Genomic DNA, 21933 nt, shown 5'->3' on the forward strand with positions numbered 1-21933 from the left:
TGTCAAGAAAGTGAAAAGTAGCCTACTCGATGGGAGAAACTATTGGGGAACCATCTATGCAAAAGAGGCCTAATATCCAGCATATGTAAAGAAATCCTACTTCTTGAAAATAAAAAGACAACCCATTTTAAAAATGGGCAAGTGATTTGAATAGACACTTCTCCAAAGAAGAAATACAAATGGATAAAAAGGCACATGAAAAGATGCTCAACATCAGTAGCTATTACAGAAATACAAATCAAAACTACAATGAGATACAATCTTACACCCATTATACTGGTGGCTATTAAAAAAAAACAGGACTACAAGTGTTGGAGAGGATGTGGAGGAAAGGGAACACTTATCCACTGCTTGTGGGAATGTAGAATGCTGCAGCCATTGTGGCAAACAGTTTGGTGGTTCCTCAGGAAGTTAAATATAGAACTTCTGTATGATCCAGCAATCCCTCTGCTGAGTATATACCCAGAAGAATTGAAAGTAGGAACAAGAACAAATATATTCACACCAATGTTCATAGTGGCATTATTCACTATTGCCAAAAGTTGGAAGCAACCCAAATGTCCATCAACAGAAGAATGGATAAGCAAACTGTGGTATATACATACAATTGGAATATTACTCAGCTGTAAAAAGGAATGCAGTATTAACACACAGGATAACATGGATGAATCTTGAAGACCTTATGTTGAGTGAAGTAAGCCAGGCAATGAAGGACAAATATTACATTACCTCACTGATATGAATTAAGCAAATTGAGCAGATTCACAGAACTGAAGTCTGGAAGGTAGGTTTACAGGAGACAGAAAAGGAATAGAGAGTGGTGAGCCAATGCCCATATGGACAAAATCTATGATAAGTTGGAAGGGTGTTGTACAATGGCTGTAGAGTTGTGCACTGTACAAGTGGTGCAGTGATGTATGAAATTGCTTTCAGCAGTGCTTGTCTGTGAGGGGGAGTAGGGAGTGGGGTTTCAGTTGGATTATCCATGGAACCGGGGGGAGGGTTGGGTGAAGGAACTCTGGGGATTTGCAGGTGTATGGTTAAAACTACAATGTTGGGAATGTTCTTTTTGCAAATATGGCAAAGGAGAGTTACTGGTGTAGGGTGTCGGATGTGGGGGGTGGTTATATGGGAAAGGGCACACTTGGGGCATGCTTCTATGGAATATGTGTTCGTTTTCTCATAGTGTGTTATACTATTGGGTGGAGACCCACACAATAAACAAGAAAATATTAAACTTTTTCCTGGGGAGTCCTGGTATTTCTCAATTAGAGGGACAAGAATCCCTCAAGAACATAAGCAGTGCCTAATAAAAGAAAACAGACCAGTATGTTAAGCAGTCAATATTATTGCAAGTAATTATGAATCTTATTCTTCAAAAATTGAAACTTAGTTGGGTTACCATAGGTTCTAAGGGGAGAGGGAGGAAAGAATAGTATAGATGGAGCATAGGGCATTTTTAGGGCATAAGCATTGTTCTGCACGATCTTGCAATAAAATGGATATAGGCCATTTTAAATTTTGCCAAAACCTATAAAAGAGTACGGTCCAAAATGTAAATCATTGGCTATGGTTAGTATCAATGCATCAATATTTGTACATCAGTTGTAACAAATGTACTTTTTGCATGTAAAATTTTACTAATAGGGGAGAGAAGAAAAGGGGAAGGGCAAAAAATTTATGTTATTTTTTCAACTGTTTCATTTTCTTATTCATTTTTTGTTATTTTGTTGGCTTCATTTTTGGAGAGGTTTTGGATCACAGAAGGGTCACAATGGTGGCAGGGGAGGATCCCTGGTGTGGGGTGCTGATGGGGGGGATGCATGTGGAGGATTTTACCTGGAGCATGGCCCTAAGGTATATGAATATGTTCAAGTGTTTATTGGGCATTGTCTTGTTGGGTGGAGAGTCACACAATAACCAAAAGATTGTTCAATTCCCATCCTGGGGAGTTCTGCTACAGCAAGAATCCCCTGAGTACAAAGGCAGTACCTAGTGAAGAAAGACAGACCAATGCCCCAGGCCCTTGATATTGATGATTGTACATATGAATCTTTTCTTGTGAAATTGAAACTTAGCCTAGCATTATATACTGCCTAAGAGTTACCTCCTGAAAACCTCTTTGTTGCTCAAATGTGGCCTCACTCTAAGCCAAACTCAGCATATAAATGTACTACCTTCCTCCTGGTGTGGGACATGACTCCCAGGGATGAGCCTCTCTGGCACCAAGGAATTATTACCAAGCATTAACTAGCAATGCATCTGGAAAAAGACCTTGACCAAAAGAGGCAAAATGTAAAGACAAACGAGTTTATATGGCTAAGAGACTTTAAAGTGAGTTAGGAGATCATTCCAGAGGTTACACTTCTGCACATCTCAGCAGGATCTCAGTGACTGCCACAGTAAACAGTGCCTCAAATGGTAGGGCTCCTGAGGGCTCCAGAGACATCCAAACACTATAATCAGGGCAGACAGCTCAGGAATTCAGCACCCTGTCAGGGGGCCTTACTTGGGATTTATGCTCCCCAGTGTAACAGAATTAGAGTCATTTATAACTTCTCTACATATGGCTCTCCTGCCTCTTTTATTTGAACCTCTAATTAGCACTCCACTTGTTGAATATATGTCTCAGAGACTTAAATCTTTGATCCATCCATGTGCAAGTTGAACCCTGAATCTCAGCAGAGTTGCAACACCTACTCTCCAGTCCATTGGACTCATCCAGGAGATGATGATGGACAGACAATGCCCATTCCAAGGAACAGAGACTGTCTGCAACTGCAAGCAATTTAGTTCCATCTATCTGCCCAATGGGGTCTAAGCCCCATCTCAATTAGAGGCAGAGTGACCATTACCATCCCCAAATCCTGAAGATTGAGGAATGAACAATGGACTAAAGTAGGCTTATTATTCTTCTATAGACTTGTTATTATTCTAGTAATGGAAGAACTCTTATAATTGATATAAAGGCACTGGCCACCAGAGGTTCTGAGGGATAGGAGAGGGAAGAATAGGTGTAATATGGGGGCATTTTTGGGACATTGGAATTGTCCTGCATGACCTTACAGTGATGGATATAGGCCATTATATATTTTGTCATAACGTATGCAATTGTGTGAAACAGAGTGTAAACTATAATTTAATCTATAGTCCACAGTAGTAATCCTTCAATATGTGTTCATCAATTTAAACAAATGTACCACACTAATGAAGGATGTTGTTAGTGTGGGAAAGTGTAGGAGGGGTAGGGAGTGGGGCATATGGGAATCCCCTGTATTTTTTATGAAACATTTATGTAATCTAATGCTTTTTTGAAAATAAAATTAAGGGAAGCAGACATGGCTCAACTGATTGAGCATCCGCCTACCATATAGAAGGCTCCAGGGCCTCCTGACCCGTGTGGTAAGCTGGCCCACGTGTAGAGCTGCTGCACACAAGGAGTGCTGTGCCACACAGGTGTGCCCCCACGTGGGGGTGCCCCATGCACCAGGAGTGTGCCCTGCAAGGAGAGCCACCCCATGTGAAAAAAGCGCAGCACACATGGAGAGCTAATGCAGCAAGATGACAGAACAAAAAAGAGATGCAATTTCCCAGTGCCACCTAGGGTGCAAGCAGACACAGGAGAACACACAGTGGATGGACACAGAAAGCAGACAATGGGGGGAAAGGGGAGAGAAATCTTTTAAAAAAATTTTTTAATAAATAAAATTAATTTTTAAAAATGGAAATAGTGAAAGCACATCATGCTGTTTGTGACTAGCAGAGCTATTATACGGCTATGACAGTAGTTGAAAGGGAAAGTCTAAGGACATGCATATTACTAGAAGGAAAGCTAAATATTAGAAGGAAACAGAATAGTAGCTATGAATTGCAGGGGAAGCATACAGAGATTGAGAGGTGATGAGTGTTGTTTGGTTGGTTGGTTGGTTTTTGTTTTTTAGCCATATTATTATTACTTGAATAATGAAAATGCTCAAAAAATCATTAGAGTGATGATTGCACACCTGTGTGATCATACTAAATAACAATGATTGTGCACTTTGGATGGATTTATGCTTTATTAACATGTATTGATAAAATTGATTTTTTAAAAAAGCAAACCAGAGAATACAAAAAGGAAGGAAGGAAGGGAGGGCAGGAGGGAGGGAGAAAGGGAAGGAGGGAGAAAGGGAAAGGAAGGAAGGGAGGGAGGGAGGAAGGAGGGAAGGAGAGAAGGAGGGAAGGTGGGCAGGAGATAGAGAAGGGAGGAAGGGATGAGTAGAGGAAGGGAGAAAGAGAGGGAGAGAGGGAGGGAGGGAGGGAAAGGCCCTTGTGAATGGGAATTTTCAAGAAAGCTTCCTTCCAGACTAGTTAAATAGTGACCGTTCTCTGGGAATGTGCTTTTGGGGGAGCTCCAAGGCCAACCTCCCCTTCCAGTGGTTGCTAGGCTACAGGTTTTCACAACTACCATGGTTTCAAGATGGTTGTTTTTTAAGGCTGCCACAGACCTTGGAGCAGGGAATGGGAATAAGGCAAGTTAAAACCCCTTAAGTTTACTGTTTTTACTGAGATTCAGCCATTTTCCAAAATACATAATTTTAGGAAATTCCAGAGTTCTGGAATTGTCAAAATTTGATTATGACAATTTTTGTCAGTGTTCTAATTGCTTTATAGTGTAGTGAGTTTTCAGAGGTTTACTATTATGAAATGGTTTCTCCCTTATAAGGATTTTAAGGACATGCCTTTATTAAATTTTTTCATTTTTAAAGAAGCTTTAGATTACATAAATGTGACATAAAAAATATAGGGGATTCCCATATGCCCCAACCCCTCCCTGTCCCACTCTTTCCCACATTAGGAACATCCTTCATTACTGTGGTACATTTGTTACAATTGACAAACACCTATTGAAGCATTATTACTAACTGTGGGCTATAGTTTACATTATAGTTTACACTCTGTCCCCCACAATTTTATAGGTTATGACAAAATATATAATGGCTTGTATCTATCATTGCAATATCATTCAGGACAATTCCAATGTCCTGAAAATGCCCCCGTATTACAAATGTTCTTCCCTCTCCCTCCCCTCAGAATCTCTTTTGGCCACTACCTTTACATCAATGAGAAAATTTCTTCCATTGTTAGAATAATAAGTCTATAATAGATAATAATACATCTACTTTAGTCCATTGTTAATTCCCCAATCTTGAGGAAGGACATGTCTTAAAGATCCTCTCTGTTAAAAAATAAAATGTAAAATATTAAGGCTTTGTACTAGTAACATCTCTAGGAGCCCAAGGAAGAAAAGTTCTTATCTTGAAGATATTTGTGGATGTAGCTTTTGATTGACAGAGTGGATTACAAATTGATACATAAAAGCCCTCAAGGTTTCTAAGGAATTATACTAGTTTAGATTGAAAGGAACAAAGACAATATAAAACGAAGAGGTCTTTGAACCTCTGAACTTCTACAACCTTCTGAACTTTCTACAAGCAGAAAGTAGGCTTTGAAAATTACTGAGCTGTAAACATGAGCTATTTTATACATAAAAAAAGAATGACTCAGAAGACAAAACCAAGAAATCAAGCGCTCAGAGAGCAGAGCCAAGAGACACACAAAAACTTCCAAAGAGAAGAATTGAGCCCTAATCATGGAGAAATATAGCAACATTGGCCCAGCTAGATTTCAGGACTGCTCTGGACCAATGACTGCTATATGCCTCCATTTTCCTCTTTAGAAACTGAAGGATCTATAGCTTATGCCTTTCTTATCCTTGTATGTTGGAAATATGGGGAGACAGAAAACTTCTCTCTCGAGTTCACAGTTATTCAGATTAAAAAGAACATGCTCAAGTTGTTATACTCAAGGACTACATCTAAATAGCCTCAATCATATCCAGACCTGGTTTAAATGATGAACTTCAAGCTGGTGGCATAATAAGATAAGTCTTGTGTGATGGTTTGGAACTGTATGTAACCCAAAAAATCATGTTCTTGAAGCTAATCCATTCCTGTGCATGTAAACCTATTGTAAGTAAGATCTTTTGATGAGGTTACTTCAGTTAAGGAAAGTCCCAGTGTGGTTCTTAATCTCCATACTGGAGTCCTTTATAAACAGGATGAACACAGGCAGAGAGAAAACCTGGAAGCAAGAAGCTGAAACCAAGGATATCCAGATGAGAAAGGAGAGATCAGCAGGTGCCATTATGTGCCTTACCATGTGTCAGAGGACCCAAAGTTCACTGGCAGTCAATCTTCAGACAGAAAGCATTGCCTTGATGATGCCTTCATTTGGACATTTTTCTCAGCCTCAAAACTGTAAGCTAAGACATTCCAACTGCTAAAGCCAATCCATTTTATGGCATCTGCTTTCAGCAGTCTAGCAAACTAAAATACCTTGAGAGTGGAATGAATGTATTTCACATGTGGTAGGAATGTGAATTGTTGTAGTTGTAGTTAGATTGTGGACAGAGGCAGATTGTATTTTTCAGGCATAGGCACATCTTCCATCCTGCATGCTTTCATTATTCCTATTGCATGGTATGGTTGATCTTTCCATCCCTTAAACGTAGAGGTGGACCTCTACCTCTATGTCCAGATATAAGTAGCAGTATGTAACTTCCAAGATCAAATAATAAAATGCCATGCATTACTGCTTTGTTTCTCAGGGATGCTCACTGTTGGAATCCAGTTACCACATTGTGAGAAAGTTCAGACTGCCCTGCACTTAAAGATCATGTGGAGGGACCATGCAAAAGTTTTCTGTCTGACAACCCAGTTGAGATCCTAGCCAACAGCTAGCATCAACCACAAAACATGTGACCCATAATATCTCCAGATAATTCTAGACTTAGATGTTGAGACTCTTAACCTTCAAGGCTTCCCTAATGAGTCCCCAGACAATGTAGAGTCCCCAGACATTCCTCCTATGCCCTATAAAATTTCTGACCCATGGGACCATGAGCGATAATAAAAGAATTATTGTTCCTTAAGCCACTATGTTTTAGAGTGACTTTTTATGCAGCAATAGATAACTGGAACACATGCCTAAACAATATGATTTAAAACCTTTATGCCTGGATATTTATTTATATTGCCTATTGTGACCATTACTGCTATGAACATTTTTGTACATTTCCCCTGGTACACATGTAAAAGAATGTTTTTGGGTATGTAACCTAGGAGTAGAAATGCTGTCTAAATTTACAAGATAATGCCAAATTGTTTTTCAAAGAGGCTATGCTAAATTACATTTCAGTCAACAAGGTATAAGAAATCCTGTTGCTCTCCCAACTCAGAGCTATCATACCAGCTGTCCTTTCTGCCTGGAATGCTCATCCCACAGACATTTGCACCATTCACTCCCTCATGTTGTCCAAATCATTCTGAAATCTATCCCCATTTAAACTGAACATTACCCCATCATGCTCACCTTCATTCCCAATTGTCCTTACCCTCTTCTGTATTTCCCTTTTTATCATACTATATAATTTACTTAATTACTCTATCACATTTAACATTTATTGTCCATCTCCACTCAGTAAAATATAAGCTACCACAAGTGATGAAATTTTTGTCTTTTTTGTTCACTGCTATTTTCTGAGCATCTACGAGTACCTGGTGCAAAGTTTGGGCTCAGTAAATTTTTATTGAATATATTAACTAATCTTCATCTTTTCCAACTGTCTTTGTAATTGTCAATCTGATAAATGATAGTTCATTATTGTCTTAATTTATCTTTCCTTGATAACTAATGACCTGAATACTTCTTCATATGATAATTAGCTTTTTGATGCAAACTCCTGTTCATGTCATTTACCCATTTTCCTAGAGTTGTTTGTCCTCTTTTTATTGAATTGTAGGAGTTCTGTAAATATAATCTTGATATTGATCCTTTGCCAATTATGTGCATTCCAAATATCTTCCAATTTGCAACTTTTCTTTAAGATGTTTGAGAAATAGAAATTCTTTATTTTAATGTAATCAAAGTATGGTAAATACTTTTTGTTTCTTGTTTAAAAATAAAACATCCTTTTCATGCCAGAGCATCAGTGCATGGGTACAGTCCTGAAACTTAGCCTAATAATATCTATTGCCTAAAAGCTACCTCCTGAAAATCTCCTTGTTGCTCAAATGTGGCCTCTCTCTAATAAGCCAAACTCAGCAAGTAAACTCACTACCTTCCCCCCACCTTCCATCCCTGGTGTGGGACATGACTCCCAGGGATAAGCCTCCCTGGCACTGAGGGATTAATACCAAGCACCAACCAGCAATGTATTTGAGAAAAAGACCTTGACTAAAAGGGGAAATATTAAATACAAAAGGGTTTTTACAGCTAAGAGATATCAAAGTGAATCAGGAGGTCATTCCAGAGGTTATGTTTATGCATGTCTCAGATAGATCTCAGCAACTGCCCCAGTATACAAAGTGCTCCTGAGGGCTCTAGAGACATCTGGACATGCTAGGCAAGGCTTCCACATGGGAAGGCACAAAACCCCATGCATCAGTACCCCATTGGTGGGCCTTTATCTTGGAAATTATGATGACCTATTTCCCCAATGTAACAGAGTTAGACTCATTTATAATTTCCCTACACATGATTCTTTTTTTTTTTCCTCTCCCCTTCTCCCCCTCTGACCCCAGTTGTCTGTTCTCTGTGACTATTTGCTGCATGTTCTTTGTCCATTTCTGTTGTTGTCAGTGGCACAGGATTTTGTTGTGTCATCTTGTTGTGTCAGCTCTCCGTGTGTGCGGCACCATTCCTGGGTAGGCTGAACTTTCTTTCACGCTGGGCGGCTCTCCTTACGGGGCGCACTCCTTGAACATGGGGCTCCCCTGTGCGGGGACATCCCTGTGTGGCACAGCTCTCCTTGCGCTCATCAGCTCTGTGCATGGGCCAGCTCCACACGGGTCAAGGAGGCCCGGGGTTTGAACCACGGATCTCCCATGTGGTAGATGGGCGCCCTAACCACTGGGCCAAGTCCACTTCCCTACATGATTCTTCTACCCTTTCTATTTGAACCTTTTTTTTTAAGATTTATTTATTAATTTCCCTCCCCTCCCTCCCCCCAAGTTGTCTGCTCTCTGTGTCTATTCACTATGTGTTCTTCTGTGACCACTTCTGTCCTTATCAGTGGCACCGGGAATCTGTGTTTTTCTTTGTTGTGTCATCTTGTGTCAGCTCTCTGTGTGTGTGGTGCCATTCTTGGGCAGGCTGTACTTTCTTTCACACTGAGTGGCTCTCCTTACGGGGTGCACTCCTTGCATGTGGCGCTCACCTACACAGGGGACACCCCTGCATGGCACGGCACTCCTTGTGTGCATAAGCACTGCTCATGGGCCAGCTCCACACAGGTCAAGGAGGCCCAGGGTTTGAACTGCAGACCTCCCATGTGGTAGGCACACACCTATGCATTGGGCCCAGTCCACTTTCCTCTATTTGAACCTATAATTAGCACTATACCCATTAAATATATGTCCCAGAGACTTAAATTTTGGGTCTGTTCATAAGCCAGTTGAGCACTGAATCTCAGCTGAGTTGCAGCCAACACTTATTCTTGAGTTCATTGGACTCACCCAGGACGACAAACAAAAATGATGGTGATGGACAACCCCCATCCCAAAAAGTAAAAAGTATCTACAACTGCAAGCAAAACACCTCCTTCCATCAGCCCCATAAGAACTAAGCCCCCTCTCAATCTGAAGCAGACCTGGTATAACCATCCCAAAATCCTCAAGATTGAGAAATAAACAAACATAAGGGGGGAATGCAGCCATGGGCCAAAGTAGACTTATAATTATTCTAGTAATGGAAGAACTTGTACCATTGCTGAAAAGACAGTGGTTACCTGAAGGGAGGGAGAGGGAAGAATAGGTGGAACAAAGGACATTTTTAGGGCATTGGAATTCTAACATGATATTGCAATGACAGATACAGGCCATTACACATTTTGTCAAAACCTACAAAATTGTATGGTGCAGGGAAACGGACTTTGGCCCAGTGGTTAGGGCGTCCGTCTACCATATGGGAGGTCCGCGGTTCAAACCCCGGGCCTCCTTGACCCGTGTGGAGCTGGCCATGCGCAGTGCTGATGCGCGCAAGGAGTGCCATGCCACGCAAGGGTGTCCCCCGCGTGGGGGAGCCCCACGCGCAAGGAGTGCGCCCGTGAGGAGAGCCGCCCAGCATGAAAAGAAAGTGCAGCCTGCCCAGGAATGGCGCCGCCCACACTTCCCGTGCTGCTGACGACAACAGAAGCGGACAAAGAAACAAGACACAGCAAATAGACACCAAGAACAGACAACCGGGGGAGGGGGGGGAATTAAATAAATAAATAAATCTTTAAAAAAAAAAAATTGTATGGTGCAAAGTGTAAACCATAATGTAAACTATAGACCATGGTTAGTAGCAATGCTTCAATATGTGCTCATCAATTGCACAAATGTACTGCACTAATGAAAGATGTTATTAATAGGGGAAAATTATGAGAGGGGGAGGAGTGGGTTTATGGGACACCTATTTTTTCAATGTAACTTTTCTGTAGTCTAAAACTCCTTTAAAAATAAAGTTTAAAAAAAGATGTTAAAACTTATTTTATTGACCACAGAGGGATCCAGGCATTTTCGAAATGCAAGTAATTACATAGGTCCTCTGGGCCCCTCCATAGGGACAAATCCACCCAACGCCAGGCTCAGGCCCCATTCTCTCTCATTCAGCCTCCTCGCCTTCTCCCCTCAAGCAAAGTAATGAGAGATGACACCATTAATCACTCCCTAAGAACTGTCAGGTGGGCAAAAGGTTGGGGAAGGTAGAAAAGAGCCCAAGGGAAGGAGCTGCAGCTTAGAAATAACAGGCAGAAAGAGCTTCCCCCAGTCAGGAGAACATGGGCAAGTTCTAACAGAGGAGACAGAGGGGCACTTGGGATTTGAAAAGCTACAAAAAAAAGATGATAATAATGGGGAAGAAAGTAAGGTACTAAAGGAGAGCCCAGGCTAAGACAGAAAAGGCTGTCATTTTAATGAAAGAGACACCCTTCCCAGATGGGCACCATTGAGGCAGGAGAGAGTTGGGGTTACCTCTGTGCCTCTAAGAGAATCAGCACCTGGTGTGACCTCCACATCTGCACAGATTTCTAGAAATGAGTGGGAGGACAGAGATTGGAGACATAGAAGGGAGTTGTCAAGCCCAAAGGCTATCCATCAAGAGTGTTCTCACCTTGACACTGTCACTCACTGATCACAGGCTTCCAGAGGACTCCTGGACTTCACAACCGCAGGATAAAAATTACTTTTCCTTTGTGGAGGAAAAAAAAGGGAGAAATTTCAAAATATAAACTACAGAAGAATGCCCCTAATCATTTCCATAAGATCAGCAAGGCTATCACTGTCCCTTGCAGGGATTTCTCAGTGTGTTGTGTTCCCTTCAACTGGATGACTCACTGAAACTTATTTGAATTGTTCAGCCTTAGCCTCTAGTGACTATTTGGTTTTGGCATTTTCTGTCATCTCTGCTGAGAGCAGAAGCAATAACCAGTCACTGCGGCCAGAGTTTAGGACTTCGGTAACTTCCTCCCTGCAGGTGATTCTCCTCTGCCCCCACCTTCCCCTGGCATCCCAGAGAGAGAGCCTTGTGCTGAACACTGGCCTCAGAGCCAAAAGAGCTGGATTCTGGTCATCTCAATTCTTCCCTTAAGTAGCCCTTTGACTCTGGTCAAATTATTTCATATCTCTGAGCCTATTTCCTCATCTACATAACAAAGGAGTTGGCCCCTTGAAAGTTCTTAGATGAAGAATAAGCTGGGAAATTGAAAGGCCAACACTTACTCTTATTGAATCTAGAAATCAGTAACAGAGAGAGAAATATAAAATTCACAAATTTGTAGAAATTAAACAACATACTCTTAAACAACCAATGGATTAAAGAGGATATCACAAGGGAAAGTAGGAAATATCATGAAGCAAATGAAAATGAAAATACAACATACCCAACTTATGAGATACAGCAAAGGCAGTGCCGAGAGAGAAATTTATAGCTCTAAATGCTTACATTAAGAGAGAAGAGGGAGCTGATGTAGCTCAAGTGTTTGCGTTCCTTCCAGGCCCCTCCCTCATAACCTTCCCAGAGTAATTTGGAGCCAGCTGGCACTCCCTTTGTAGGGAGTTTCAGATGGGAAAGTCTAACTTGGGAAATTCCTCTCCTGTATGTCCCCCTTCCCAGAACTTACCCTTCAGGCAAATGCATATTGAGACAAGAAAAGAAGTATAAGAAACAACTGAGGCAGATAGCCTGGGGCAAAGGCTTCTCTGCTTTAAGTCTGACAGTGGAATACCTGGAAGAGAAGGAAGGCCTGTTTTCTAGGAGGTAGAGGGTATATTCAAAGTTCTGTAAACAGAGAAACTCCTAGGGTCACTCGCAAACACAACCCCAGGAGAAGATATCAAGTCAGAAAAGACAGGTGGGACCCTGCACTTTGTATTTGCATTGGGCTTACCTTCCTGATAGGAGGGCAGACTCTGAGAGAGTACCAACACAAAGCAAATTTGCAAAGATGGTAAAAAGTGTTTTTAACATAGATTTGCTTGGTTTTGTAGGTTGATGTCACTCAAGAAAATATTTGTCATATTTCTAGCTGACTTCAAACTCAAGAAAAAAACATTCAGGGAATAAATTCCAGTGTTAACTCTATAAAATACTGTAATGTACAGTGTGCTGCAAAAGATTACAAGATAAATAAAGAAATAGGAAATGATGGACCAAAAAAAGGAAAAAGATAAAAATCCAGAAAACATCAATGAAGAAGACTAGATTTACACATACCAGACAAAGACTTTTTAAAAAATGATCTTTAATATGCTCAAGGAGATGGGGGAAAATACAAAGAAAGAACTAAAGGATATCAGGAACATGGTTAATCTGCACAAAGGGATGAAGGAACATACAGATAAAGGAATAAAGTATATCAGGAAAACAATGAATAAAAAATATGAGAATCCCAATGAAGATGTACTTAAGAAGGAACATTTAAGAAGGAAGTATAAGGTCCTAGGTTCAATCCCTGGTACCTCCTGAAAAAACAAAACAAACAAAAAACCAACTCTCATGGATGTATCATTTAGTGGTTGGGTACCTACTTCCCAAGTACTAGGTCCTAGGTTCAATCCCTGGTACTGTGTAAATAAAAGAAAAGAAAAAAAAAAGAAAGAAGAAAGATTTAAAATCAGAGAATTAACCTCAAAACTGGAAGAACTAGAAATAGAAGAGCAAACTATACCCAAAGCAAGTAGGAGGAAGGAAAGAAAGATTAGAGTGGAGATAAGTGAAATAGAGAATTAAATTAGAGAGAATCAACAAAAGCCAAAAGGTGATACTTTGAAAAGACAAACATGAAAATCTTTAGCCAGACAAAGAACAAAAGAAAGAGTACACAAATGACTAAAGTCAGAAACGTAAAGGGAAACATAACTACCAACTCCACAGCAATAAAAAGGACTAGAAGAAGATACTATGAAAAATTGTATGCCAACAAATTAGTTAACCTAGGTGAAATAGGAAAATTCCTAAAACACACAAACAACTACACTGACTCAAGAAGAAATAGAAGGTCTCACCAAATCAATAACTAGTGAAAATATTGGATAGGTAATCAAAAACTTCTCATCAAAGAAAAGCCCAGGACCAGATGACTTCACAGGGGAACTTTATGAAACATACCAAGAAGAATGAACACCAATCCTGCTCAAAGTCTTCCAAAAAAATTGAAGAGGAGTGAACACTCCCTAATTCATTCTATGAGGCCATCACCTTCATATCAAAGATACTACAAGAAAAGAAAACTAGGGACTGACAGTACCTCTTATGAAAATAGATGCAAATGCCCATAACAAAATACTAGCAAACTGAATCCAACAGCACGTTAAAAGAATTATGCACCATGATCAAAAGTGGGATTTATCCCTGATATCCAAGCGTGGTTCAACATAAGAAAATCAATTAATGTAATACACCACATTAATAGAATGAAGGGGAAAACACAGGATTATTTCAATTGATGTGTAAAAGGCATCTGACAAAATCCAGCACCTCTTCTTGATAAAAAACACTTAGAAAACTAAGAATAAAAGGAAACTTCCTCAACACAGTAAAGGGCATGTATGAAAATCCACAGCTAACATCCTATTTAATGGTGAAAGACTGAAATCTTTCTCTCTAAAATCGGTAACAAGACAAGGATGCCCATTGTCACCACTTATTCAACATTGTACTTGAAGTTCTAGCCAGAGCAATTAGGCAAGAAAAAGAAATAATAGGCATCAAAATTGAACAGGAATATGCATGATCCTAAATACAGAAAATCCTGAGAAATCCACAACAAAGTTTCTAGAGCTAATAAATGAATTAAGCAAAGTGGCAGGGTACAAAATCAACACCCCAAAATCATACACTAGTATGAAGAATCTGAAGGAAAAGTCAAGAAAATAATTTTCCTTTGCAATAGCAAATAAAATAATCAAATATCTAGGAATAAATATAACCATGGATGTAAAGGACTTGTACACAGAAAACTATAAAACATTGCCAAATGAAGTCAAAGAAAACCTAAATAAATAGAAGAACATTCAGCATTCATGGATTGGAAGACTTAATATTGCTAAGATGTCAATTCTACCCAAATAAATTTACAGATTCAACACAATCCCAATCAACATTCTTTGAAGAAATGGAAAAGCCAATCAAATTTATACAGAAGGGAAAGGCCCATTAACCAAAGCCACCTTGAAAAAGAGGAACAAAGTTGGAAGACTTATACTTCCCAATCTTAAACAACTTATTACAAAGCCACAGTAATCAAAGAAGCATGGTACTGGCACAAGGACAGGCATATAGACTAATGGAATTAAACTGAAAACTCAGAAATCAACACTCACATCTATGGCCATCTGGTTTTTGACAAGGAGACAATCACAACTTATTTGGAAAAGAATAGTGTCTTCAACAAATGGTGCTGAGAAAACTGGGTCTCCATTTGCAAAAGAATGAAAGAGGGCTCCTACCTCACACCATTTACAAAAATCAACTTGAAATGGATCAAAGACATAAATATAAAAGCCAGAATTATCAAACTCCTGGAAGAAAATATAGTGAAGCATATTTAGGACCTTATGTTAGGCAATGGTTTCTTAAACTTTATACCCAAAGCACAAGCAACAAAAGAAAAAATAGATAATTTTGATAGGACTTCATCAAAATTAAAATCCTTTGTTCCTCAAAGGACTTTATCATGAAACTAAAATGACAGTATATACAATGAGAGAAAATATTTGGAAACTACCAACTGATAAGGGTTTAATATGCAAAATATATAATGAAACCCTTCAACTCAACAACAAAAAGACAAACAACCCACTTTAAAAATGGGCAAAAGACATGAGACATTTCTCCAAAGGAGATATACAAATGACCAAAAAGCACATGAAAAGATGGTCAATATCATTAGCCATTAGGGAAACGCAGACAAAAACCACAATGAGATACCATTTCGCACCCACTAGAAAGGCTACTATTTTAAAAATTGGAAAATTACAAGTGTTGGAGAAGATGTGGATAAATAGGAACACTCATTCATTGTTGATGGGAATGTAAAATGGTACTGCCACTATGGAAGACAGTTTAGCATTTCTTCAGAAAGCTAAATATAGAATTACCATTTGACTTGTTATTCCCACTTCTGGATATATACCTATAGTAATTTGGTATTATTTCAATGTAAATTCCAAAAATACATATTGGATTATGTTTCTAAACTGACCTGTTTGCACATTAGCTTGTACTGGATTCAGAGGTTTCACTTTAAGTTGATTAAATAATGAGTAAGGCTTTGATTGGGTCATGTCAGTAGTAAACTGATTCCCCGCCCCCTTGGTGGACAGGGAGTTACATAAAAACTACATGACAGAGCAGAGGAGTTAGTCGGAGTTTTGATGCTGGAGTTTTGATCCTGGAACCTGGGAAATAAACACATAGAGAAGCAGATATATGAGGAAGGAGGGAATGTTCAATTGGACACAGCAGAGGCCCTGGGATCAGAGACTAGCCACTTGCCTGATAGTCTACAGCTGGCCTTATGGAGCATGCAGAGGCGCTGAGTCTGGAGAGAAACAAGCCCCCAGGAAGAGAGGCCCCCAGGAAGAGAGGCACCCAGGAGGCCTGAACTCTTTTAGATGTCAGCTGCCATCTTGCTCCAACAGTGGCAACAGACTTTGGTGAGAGAAGTAACTTATGCTTTATGGCCTGGTAACAGATTTTTTGGTATTTTGCATCAGCACCTCTTTGGCTAATACAATACCCAAAGAATTGAAAGCAGGGTCTGAACAGATATTTGCACACCTATGTTTACAGTGGCATTATTCACAGTTGTCAAAAGATGGAAGCAACTAAAGTATCCATCAGTGGACAAATGGATAAGCAAAATGTTTTATATACACACAATGGAGTATGATTCAGCCATAAAAAGAAATGAAGGGCTGATACATGCAACAACTTAGATAAACTTTAAAGAAATCATGTTGAGTAAAATAAGTTATACACAAAAGGGCAAATATTTTATGATATCTCTGATATGTGATAATTAAAATAAATAAGCAAACTCATAGAGTAGAATCTAGAATATAGGTTACCAGGGGATGGACTGGGGATAGGGAATGGGAAGTTAAGGTCTAAAATATACAGGGTTCTATGTGGAATCATGGAAATGTTTTGGTAATGGATTGGTGGAGATGATAACACCAAATTGTGAATGCAATTAGCAGCAGTGAAATATTTAACTGAATATTATTCTGAGGGGAAATGTTAGATTATACCTTTGGTGACACAATAATAATTTTAAAAAGAATCCATGGAACTACGCTACACAAAGAGTGAACCCTAAGTTAAACCATGTACTTTAATTAATAGTACAACTATAAAAATGTGCTACTATCATCAGTTGTAGCATATTTTCCACACCAATGCATGGTGTTGGTGTTGGGGTGGTATATGGGAATTCTGTATTTTATGCATGACTTTTCTCACTTCTCTAATAAAAAAAATCTGGGAACCCAGCTCAGCTGTCCAGAGCCCTGCTAAGATGGCGACACCCACGCATCAGTCATAGCCCAAAGACAGGCAGAAGCACATAAGCAACATATAAGATATCAGAATGCTTATAATTTGGACATTGGCCTTATGAATGTGTGGGAAAAGAAAATACTTATATAGGCCTTCGAGAATACCAGAACTAAAGAAAGCTTTAAAAGAAAGAGAAAGCAGGTTATTATAACAAAGCATTGGAGAACCTAATGTAGAAAAAAAGACCAAGAAAAAAAGGTCTAAGCATGTAACCAGTTCAAATAGCAATGGCAGTGACAGTTCAGCCAGTGATTCTTCATCAGAAAAGGAGAAACAGCTACCTCCTACCCTTCAGAGGGTAGAGACACTGATGAAGCCTCTTCTAGTTCATCATCCTCAGCTTCCTCAACAAGCTCTTCCTCCTCCGATTCAGACTGATTCCAGCTCCTCTGATAGCAGTTGCCCCAATACCAATAGCAGCTCTGAAGATGAACCCCAAAGAATAAGAAAAAGAGGGAAGCGGACTTGGCCCAATGGATAGGACATCCGTCTACCACATGGGAGGTCCGCGGTTCAAACCCCTGGCCTCCTTGACCCATGTGGAGCTGGCCCATGTGCAGTGCTGATGCACCTAAGGAGTGCCCTGCCACGCAGGGGTGTCATCGCGTAGGGGAGCCCCACGTGCAAGGAGTGTGCCCCGTAAGGAGAGCCACCCAGCGTGAAAGAAAGTGCAGCCTGCCCAGGAACAGTGCTGCACACATGGAGAGCTGACACAGCAAGATGATGCAACAAACTGAAACACAGATTCCCGTGCCACTGACAACAACAGAAGCGGACAAAGAAGAACATGCAGCAAATGGACACAGAGAACAGACAACTGGGGGCAGGGGGAGGCAGGAAGGGGAGAGAAGTAAATAAAAATAAATCTTTAAAAAAAAAAAGAATAAGAAAAAGAAATGGAACAGCCCCACTTGTTGGACTTATAGACTGAAAACATTAAAGTGATTCTCAAAAGGGAATTTAAATAGTTTAAGGTCAAATTGGTTAACTGGTCAAACTTTCTAGAGTTCAAGTTTCTAAATATTTTACATTGTATGGGCATAAAGCATATTAATAGTGGATTACATGTATAAAAACCATTTTTAATTTAAGAGGAATTTTGTTTTGCTGTTTCATTTTTTAAAATATATCTCTAAATTTAATAAAAGCTGAAAGCCAGTAAATCTGGTTTTGTGATGAAACATCTTTTTTCCCTGTGAAATAAATGTCATATTTTGCTATATATTGATAGTATATATCTTTCAGACATGTTTTCAGAATAATGCATCAGAATATCAGATAATGAATTTCTAATACTTCTGGCTATGTGTTATTCTGCAAGATTTAATATATTGTAACTGTAAAGGTTATGAGTTTTCTTATTGTTAATAAATGTGCGCTATTTTTGTTTACATTCAGAAAGTTTTCCTGACTTCTCCAAAATGAAAAGTTCAAGGAGCTTATTAATATATTTATACCTCTTGAATGGTACAAGTTTCACACTGCTTGTTGTAGCATTCATTTTATTCTGGTTTCTTATTTTCTTAGAGTTACCCTTGTCTGAGGAAAACCATTTTAGAGGGAAAAAATCAGAAACTACTTAGGAGTCTGGTTTTGGTATCTTTTGATAAAATCAGTGTATCTGAAAAGAAAGCAGCCATGTAAAACATTACCTTAAGTAAAAGTGATATAAATATCTTTGTGTAATGGCATGCTATAAAAGGTACCATTAAAAGGAGAAAAGAAGATAGGAGGACAAGGTAATTTTTGCAGAAAATTAGGGCAATGTCAGTTGCCTTTTATTAAAAAGATTTTTTTGTCTTTCATAAAGATTGCCTTTTGCCATTTCTGCAATTACTTTATGACTGTATATGGTACCTGGTCACATATGACAGTCTACAACATAAATATGAAAGACGGATTAAATCTGGTGAATTTGCATACCATATACATACTTGAAATCTAACAAGTCAGGTATAAAAAAATAAATACTGTACAATATTTTTTAAAAGTAGAAAATTATTTTAGAAGAAAATGGGCTTCTATTTAATCTTGAAATATATGTATTTTGTGAATTTAAGGAGCCTGTGCTTATTGGTAAAGTTTACAGAACCGTCTGCTTTCAATGATTACAAATAAACTCTCAAATGATCATTTCAAGGGTTCCATTCGAAATGTATCAATCGACAGGTAAATTTAATAAATTTAAATGATCAAACACACTTTTCAATGTCTGTAGTCTCTGGAAAGGTAATTTTGGCAGATAAAGAACTTGAAAGAGGAAAAAACAATGCATATGTACATTGCAATTACCTGCAGTTAAATAAAACTCCAGCTCCCAGCGCATACACCCCCTTCTTGCTCACACACACACAAAATATGTACAGGGTTCTTATTTGGAACAATGGAAATGTTTTGGAAATGGATGATGGTGATGTGAACATAATAACACTGAAATACATATCTGAATGTGGCTAAAAGGGGAAACATTAGATTGTGCATATGATACTAGAATAAAAAGTTTTTTTTAAATCTGTGGAACTGCACAACACAGTGAACCCTAAGTCAAACCATGGTCTATAGTTAATAGTACAACTGCAACTATAAAGATGGGCTTTCATCAATTCTAACAAAAGTATCATACCAAAGGTAGGTGTTAATATTAGGGTGGTATATGGGAATCTGGTATTTTATGCATCATTGTTCTGTAAACCCACTTCTCTATTAAAAATTTAAATTAAATTAAGTTAAATTGTATTAAATTTCAAAAGAGCTCAGTGCTGCCAGGTCCGCTGAGCTGCCCAGGAGAGTACAGGTCATTTGAAATACCCCAGACCCTGACCCATCCTCCTCACAAGCTGCTTTTGGTGCACCCTGGAGCAGCTCTTCTTAGCAGCCTGGAAGCCCCCAGGCAGAGTGTCTGCCCCCAACCCCCAAAAACACCTGGGCACTCACCACCCCACTGAGAATAGTCAGGGCCCCTGTTGCGCCCGTGATGCCCAGAGGCAGGCAGCATGCGGGACAGACGTCTCCAGGACACGAGCTATTTTTCTTTCTCTCACCACTGTTCTCCAGCAGACTTCACCAGCTCAGAACACTCCATCTAAGGGAGGTCAGAGGTTTCACCTTCTAAGAGGAGGCCAAGACTCAGTCTTGGGCAAAGCAGCTTCTCAGACAGTTTTAGCAACTTGAATTGGAAGACAGCTCAGCTTCCAGGGGCCGACGGTACGGACAGGAACACACTGCCCCAGGGTGCAGACAGGAGGCTAAAGCCCGGGCAACTGCCTGGCCCGCCTCTTCCCAGCTGTGCCCTCCTGTGCCCTCCCCTCTCCTCCCTGAACTTTGGGCACCAGTCCCTGTGTCCTCCGGTGAGGAAGGCTGAGACCGCCTGAACATCACAGAGCCCTGGAGTCAGGGCTGGCTCTCACCAGCTCTGAGAGTGGCACTGAGCACCGTCTGCTTTGAGGACCTGGCAGCCTGTACAACAAAGGGCGATCACTGCTGTTATTACCATTTAGGGAGCATGTCAAGCACTTCCTACACTCTCTTATTCAAGGCACAAAATACAGAGTTTCCAATACCCCTGCCCAGCACCTTGCCAGGCCTCCTCACCATGCTGTGATTGCTTCCTTGTCTGTCTCCACCACCAGAGGCTGTGGCGGGAGGCCCGGCTGCCTCCTCCTTGGGGGATACGCAGGGCCTGCTACTATGCCTGGCCTAGAACAGGCACTGAAAGTTTTACTGAGTAGTAATGGAAGAACTGGTAAAGATATAAAGCAGGGGCCACCAGAGGTTCTGAAGGGAGGGAGAGGAAGAAGAGACATAATAGGGGGCATTTTCGGGACATTGGAATTGTCCTGCATGACATAGCAGTGACGGATACAGACCGCTATACATTTTGTCAAAACCTATCAAACTGTGCCGTGCAAAGTGTGAACTATAATGTAAACTGTAGTCCCTGGTTAGTAGCGATGCCTCCATGTGTTCATCAGGTGAAACAAGCGTGCCACACTAAAGAAAGATGGTGTTGATGGGGGAAAGTGGGGGAGGGCGGGTGGTGATGCGGGATCCCCTATATTTTTTATTTAACATTTACATGTTCTAAAGCTTCTTTAAAAATCATAAAAAATGTCAATTCAAAAAAAAAGTTTTATGCTTAAGATCCCTGAATTTTACTCCTCCCCCCCCCCCCCCCCCCATGGTCTGGCACCACGTAGGGGAGATGCTTGGTCGGGGGCGCGAGCCCGAATTTCCCCAGCAGCAGCCTAACTAAATAAGCCAACCAGCTGCCCCCTCCTCCCCCATCGCCACAGCACGAGCAAGGTCCTGAGGAGCGCGGTTCCTTCCCCAGCGCCCCATCCGCCGAGTCCGAGAGGAGCCGGGAGGCTGCCTCCCCCGAGCCCGGCCCTGCGGGGTGGGCAGCCGCCGCCGGGGCGCAGGGCGGCCCCTCCCGCGCCTTCTCCCAGTTCTTGCCTATTAAGGGAAGAGTCCTCGGAGAGCGCGGGAGGCGCCGGAGGGAGGGTCGCTGCCAGCGGCTCCCGCGCCGGGCGCACACACCGCGCCGGGCACCACGCGGGGCGGGCCGCAGCCCGGGACGCTCGGCCGGGTGCCCCGTGACGGCTCCTGCCAGCTCCGGGCTGGCCTCGAGTGCCCCCCACCCCTTCCACCCCAGGCCCCCTCCTTATCCCCCAGTCTCCCCCGAAAGCCTCGAAGGCGCCTCTGGGCTGCGCGCGGACTGACGGGGTCCCGGGTCCCCGGGCGACCCTCGTTCTCCGCAGATGCTGCCGTAGCCCCCGGGAACGGGGCGCTTGC

The 21933-nt window shown here is 40.9% G+C and overlaps 1 pseudogene; it reads left to right on the forward strand.

Moving 5' to 3' along the window:
* Nucleotides 1-13909: 13909 nt before the first annotated feature.
* Nucleotides 13910-17623, forward strand: LOC101429944 (zinc finger CCHC domain-containing protein 10 pseudogene; annotated as a pseudogene).
* The last annotated feature ends 4310 nt before the right edge of the window (nt 17624-21933 follow it).

The sequence above is a fragment of the Dasypus novemcinctus genome, chromosome 9 (genome assembly GCF_030445035.2).
Source record: "Dasypus novemcinctus isolate mDasNov1 chromosome 9, mDasNov1.1.hap2, whole genome shotgun sequence".
Lineage (NCBI taxonomy): Eukaryota > Metazoa > Chordata > Mammalia > Cingulata > Dasypodidae > Dasypus > Dasypus novemcinctus.